We start from the raw sequence: 6565 nt of genomic DNA on the forward strand, positions 1-6565 counted from the left end.
TGATAATGCTCCCAATTAATTATTGAAATTGCAGATAATGAGCCTTCTAAAATGGATTTTTATTTGGTTTTGAGTTGTTTATTGTTTTTCATGTAAAGGTTGAATAAAACTGTTAAAATTATACTAGTCTAGGTTATAGCAATTGCACCACATAGGTCTCAAGGAGATGCTCATGATGAATAAATGCTGTTATTTTTCCAAATTTTTATTGGTTATTTTATTTATTTACATTTTAAATGTTATTCCCCTTCTTAGTTTCTCCTCTGAAAACCCCCTATTCCATTCCCCNCCCCCCCCCCAGCTTCTATGAGTGAACTCCACCACCCACCCACCCACTCCTGCCTCACTGCCCTAGAATCACCCTAGGTTGGGGCATTGAGTCTCCATAAGACCAAGGGCCTCCCCTCCTATTGATGCCAGATAAGGTAATCCTTTTCTGCCTAAGCAGCTGAAGCCATGGGTTCCTCTATGTGTACTCTATGGTTGGTGGTTTAGTCCCTAGGATCTTTGGGGGGGGGCGCAGGTAGGGGATATCTGGTTGGTTGATATTGTTGTTCTTCCTATGGAGTGGTAAACCCCTTCAGCTCCTTCAGTCCTTCCCAATTTGGGTCCCCATGCTCAGTCTGATGGTTGGCTCTGAGCATCCACATCTGTATGGGTCAGGCTCTGGCAGAGCCTCTCAGGGAACAGTCAAACCAGGATCCTGTCAGCAAGTGCTTCTTGGCATTAGAAGTAGTGTCTGTATAGATGGGATGGATTCCTAGGTCAATGTCTTAGCCAGGGTTCGTATTCCAGAACAAAAGTCATGACCAAGAAGCAAGTTGGGAGGAAAGGGTTTGTTCAGCTTACTCTTCCACATTGCTTTTCATCACCAAAGAAGTCAGGACTGGAACTCAAGCAGGTCAGGAAGCAGGAGCTGATGCAGAGGCTATGGAGGGATGTTACTTATTGACTTGTTTCTCCTGTCTTGCTTAGCTTGCTTTCGTAGAAAACTTAAGACTACCAGTCTAGGGATGACGTCACCTACTATGGCCCCTCCCAACCTTGATCACTAATTTAGAAAATGCATTACAGCTGGATCTCATGGAGGCATTTCCTCAGCTGAGACTCCTTTTTCTGTGATAATTCCAGCATGTGCCAAGTTGACACACAAAACCAGCCAGTACACTGGGACAGTCTGTGGATGACCTTTCTCTGCTATACTTTTTGTTCCATCATTTCCTTTGGACAAGAGCAATTCTGTGTTAATATTTTTGAGATGGGTGTGTGGCTGCATCCCTCAGGTTCTCTTTCCCCCTTATTGAGTATTTCAGCTAATTTCATCCTACTGGATCTTGGAAGCCTTTTGCTTTTCTTGCATCTGGAACTTTCTAGTGGCTACCTCCCTAGTTCACCATCCCACACTGGTACACACAATGCTGCTATTTTTGATTGTGATGGCATGGGTTCCATGTTTAAGTCTCTCTGTGGACAACTGGCCATGAGACTATGCTATATAGACATAATGTTATCAATATTCACTTAATTTCTTTTTTAAAAAAGATTTATTTATTTATTATATTTAAGTAAACTGTAGCTGTCTTCAGACACTCCAGAAGAGGGCATCAGATTTCATTATGGATGGTTGTGAGCCACCATGTGGTTGCTGGGATTTGAACTCAGGACCTTCAGAAAAGCAGTTGGCGCTCTTAACCACTGAGCCATCTAGCCAGCCCCACTTAATTTCTTAATACTGAGAAATAATTGCAATGTTATATAAAAGTGCAGAGATTTCTATTACATCAATAAGCACACTTCATAAAAGTTTTAATCACTAGTATAGACAAATTGTAAGAGACTTAAAAATGATTTATCATTTGAATAATATTTTTTTAAATATAAGATGACTTATCTTAAAAAAAAACTGATGTTTTATTTAAATGTTGTTTGACCAACAAGACAACAAACAAAAAGAGACGTTTCACCTCCACCCCACCCCACCCCATCCCACCTATACTCTTATTTAAGGGAAACTACATGTTCCTTTCATCAAGTCAAATTTTGATGAGATTTCTGGGGTTTTAAAAAGTATACAGTACTTGCTTTTAAAAGTGATGTTATTTGGAAATCTGCAACACAGCTTCAGACATGTGCAAAATTTTGCTGCATGCCAGCCTGCATTTTTAATTAATTCTTATCTATCACACTGCCTAATCAACTTGAATGACCCAAATACTTCTTTTTCTTACTAAATATTTTACTCTCTTAGAAGATTGTGCTTTATTATACCAATTGAATTTTTAATATTCATCAAATGCCATTGTAAGCTTTGCAAGGGATTAGTGCAAGCAAACTCATAAGCTGGAATATTATTGCTTCTCCTCAACAACAAATTAAGAGAGTGGAAGTAAATGAGATAGAGCATTTGTGCCTTATTAAAATATTTTTACAGAGTTTTAAGTATATTTCCATCTACCCAAGAACATACTCAATAAAATATTAAATTTTTAACACTTGTATTTGTCTATGAATCTCATCCTTGGGCATTTGTTTTAAGTGCTTATTTATCTGAAGTGATCAAAATAAGATCCTTCTTAAAACTTTCAGTTGAATTATTTACCAATTAGCTGTGTATAAGGAGACAAATTCAATGCAATTGCACTTAGCATTTCTCCTTGACAGGTGTTAAACAAACAGTGCCTTTAAAAATGACTGTCACAGAAATAGCAACTCATAAATATGGACCTACTCCTATTGCTATCTTGCCACATGGGTATGTGCTAAAGGCATCTCTCCTGTTGTGGCATGATTGCTAAGGAGTTTTGTAAATTTCACCTACTTGAAGACAATGAACGCAGCTAATGTTGACATTTGTGTTTGCTTGCAGAATGGCATTTGACAATAAAGTACCTATCATCATGTTGAAGAGGGTACAAAGCTAAATAGGGTGTGCAATTATCACCATGTTTGCTTCACTCTAGGATATAGCTCTATCTAACTACATTCTAATGTAGACTTTCAAAAGTGAAATATAATGAGAAAGGAATACATAGACAGAAAAAACTGCAAGCTTTGCCATGAGGCTTCCTTCGGCAATTTTAAATTGCATAACACCTCACCATCAACATACTCAGTTTCAGAGAGAAGGCAGACACAGGGTACATTCCTGAAGCTATAATAAATAACAGGTTCAAAATACTGATATCAAAATTTGTGTCATGCTTAAGAATATTCGGGAATAGAAATGTACCACCCTTTTGCTTTGAAAAGACTGAAAATTGGATTTGATTTGTAACTTAAAAAAAAATCACAATTTGTGCTAAAGAAATATGTATGTGTAATTTATCTTAGTACAGTGAGTTATAGTTAAAGGGGAGTATTTCATATCCACTTATCAAGATTGGCTTTCTTCAAAAGATTGCAATCAGAGGTAAATATTCTCATATGACATACAAAGCACTGTACCACCAATTTTGTAATGGCATCACTTGTTTTCAGTGAGATCCTCTTACTTTTACTATCCTGAGTTATTTGATTTGAAAATAATTTGAAATAATGTCCTAGGAGCAGTGCAGAAGACAGACCCCACCAGAGCCAGGGGAGAACTTAGTCTTTTTTTCAGCTTGTTAAGATCTGTAAATTCTTCGATAGTTGTTGAACAGTGTGTTCCAGGCATGGCTATGATACTCTTGATCTTCCAGCAGCTATGAACACCCACAAGAAACCTGGACAAGTTTAGACCCATTGACATTTATTCATGGAAGGAGTGACTGTCGCACGGGGTGTTTCTGAGTGTTATAGATGCATTAAAGTTTGCTGAGAGAATTACTTTAAGAGGTGCTACCCATCTCTAATGATGTAAGCAGTTAAAGTTGATAGAGGAGATGTTTTCTTCAATAGTGTGTGGTCCTGCTCTTGTACACAACTACTGATCCATTATTCTGAAAGTGACCCCTCACCCATGTTCCTAAAAGAGACCCTAGCTAAACTCACTGGCTTATTTACCTAGACTTTGGTGGAATCATTGTCCCCAAATAGTCTTCTACACTCTATGTGAGGTGAATAGACATTTGATTTTCTCCCAGGAGATATTCATACAACAGTCTGGAGATTGAGTTTCAAACATTAGTTGGCTCTACTCCAGTGATGTATTTTAAAGCTCCACACCCATCAACCCATTCAAAAGAATTCTTCTTGGTCCTATAATTCTCAACTCATTGGAAAATATGGAGCAATAAGAAATACATCTTTGGGGTGAAGAGGAGGTTTGGAATGTGGATCAGTTGGAGGGTGGATTGGGGGGACAGGCAATGGAATATGGAGCATAAAAAACTAATTTAAAAAATACATCTCATTTTATGAGTAGGTTGTGTGGCTTCAAATTCCATGCAACTCAAATTTTTCTTTATTTTGACATTTTCATCTATAAAATGGGTGTATGGCTTTGGCATAGCTATTAGACTCTACAGGTATTTTCTCAGATATAATTCTGATTGTCCCATGGACACTCAAGAATAGTATTGGAGAATGACACTAGCTAGATTCTTACTCTTTAATATTCATAGGAAGAAGAGACCTATACTTTACAGACATTCATTAAGCCTCTAAGGCACCACATTCACTTCAGAGCACAGAGTTCAAACGCCTCTAGGAGTCTAGCATCTGGCGTGTGTGCATGTCATTTTCCACTGTCAGAAACACTTTGACACTAGGGTCAGTCCTGTCCCTTTGTATATAAGAAGCAGGTGTTTGATCCTGCATTGTCTTCTTTCTCCTTTCACAGAGGGAGGATGAGGACAGATAATTGAGGTGAAGTGACACCCAGACATTTGCATTTCACAAACATGGTATCATGCATTACACAGGACAGAACAGAGAGAACTAGAGCAGGATGACAGGGAGGACAGACTTCTCAGGCAGGGATTTCATACTTCTGGGACACAAACACAGCCAAAATGTACCTTAAGCATATTCCAAAGCCAGAATTATTTCACTTAAAATCACTGAAATAATTTTCAAACAGATGATTAGAGTAACAGGAACCAAAAATATATTTTAAAAAGAAATGGCTGTAATTAATCTGTGCAAAGAAGAGACAAGTTAACTGTAGGCAATTCTTAATACTTGCCTTTTATAAAAATACATTTTGCAACTCATGACTATATAGTTTTAGAATTTTATTGCACTTTCTAAAGTAGGCCAAAGAAATTTGGTTTAATATCTTTATAACTTATTTTCATTTTTAAGGTGGCTCTGTTTCATATTTATAATTAGTATTTAGTACAGTACATGCTTGAGCTTACTAAAATTTAATGGTATAATTGTCAGCATCATTGTTTCTAGTGTTGTGAAGAGACACCATGACCATGGTAACTCTTATACAAGAAAACATTTACTTGTGGCTTGCTTATATTTTTAGAGACTTACTCCATGATCGTGGTGGAAAGCATGGTGCTGGAGGAGTTGAAAGTTTTACATCTGAGGACAGCAGAAGGAGGCTGTATACCACACTGGTGTACATTGAGTACAAGAGATCTCAAAGCCCACCCCCACAGTGACATACTTCCTCTAACACAACCACACCTATTCCAACAAGGCCACACCTCATAATAGTGTCAATGCCTATGAGTCAAGTGTTCAAACACACGAGTTTATGGGAGCCATCCCTATTCAAACCACCACAGTTATATACTTTGTCCAATTATGTAATGATGGTTTATAAGCCTTTGGAAGTCACTGTCCTGTGTATAAACAGACAGTTAGGTAGTTGTTATGAGTCTGGAGAATCTTGGAGCTAGTTATAGAATGTTAGAAGACAGCATTTAAAAGACAAAGAAAAGAATCACTTACACATAAGTAGGCAGTGCAAACACTGTGAAGTACATGGACTGAGGCCCAACACTCCGAATGCCTGAGCATATACATTTGAAGGATACCAAAGGGGGCCAAGTCTTAAATCTTTGCTTTTGTTTTGGTTTTATACTTTCTCTCTCTCTCATATATTATATCCTGACTGCAGTTTTTTTCCCTCTCTTCAACTCCTCCACTTCTCTCCACTTCCCCTCTCCCTTAGATCCATGCTTCCTCAATTTCCCTCCTGAAAAGAGCAGGTTCCCAGAGATATCAACTGAACTTGGCATAACAGTTTAAGATTTAAGCACAAATCTTCATATCTAGGATGGATTGGACAACCCAATAAGAGAAAATGGGCTCCCAAGATCAGGTAAAATTGTCATAGATACCACTATTACCACTGTTAGAAGTCCCACAAGAACATCAAGCTAAACAACCACAACATACACGCAGAAGATCTAGCCCAGATTCATACATGACCCATGATTGTCATTTTAGTGTCTGTGAGTTCCTATGATCATTGCTTAGTTGATTCTGTGGACAATGTTCTTGTGGTGTCCTAGACCTGACTGGCCTTACAATCCTTTCTGTTCTCTTCTACAGGATTCCACGAGCTCCAGTAAGTATTTGGCTGAGGGTCTCTGCAACTACTCCTATCAGTAAGTGGATGGCACCTCTCTGATAATGACTATGCTAGGCACCAATCTATGAGTATAGAAGAGTATCATTGGAA

This window comes from Mus caroli, chromosome 18 (assembly GCF_900094665.2).
Source record: "Mus caroli chromosome 18, CAROLI_EIJ_v1.1, whole genome shotgun sequence".
Classification (NCBI taxonomy): Eukaryota; Metazoa; Chordata; class Mammalia; order Rodentia; family Muridae; genus Mus; species Mus caroli.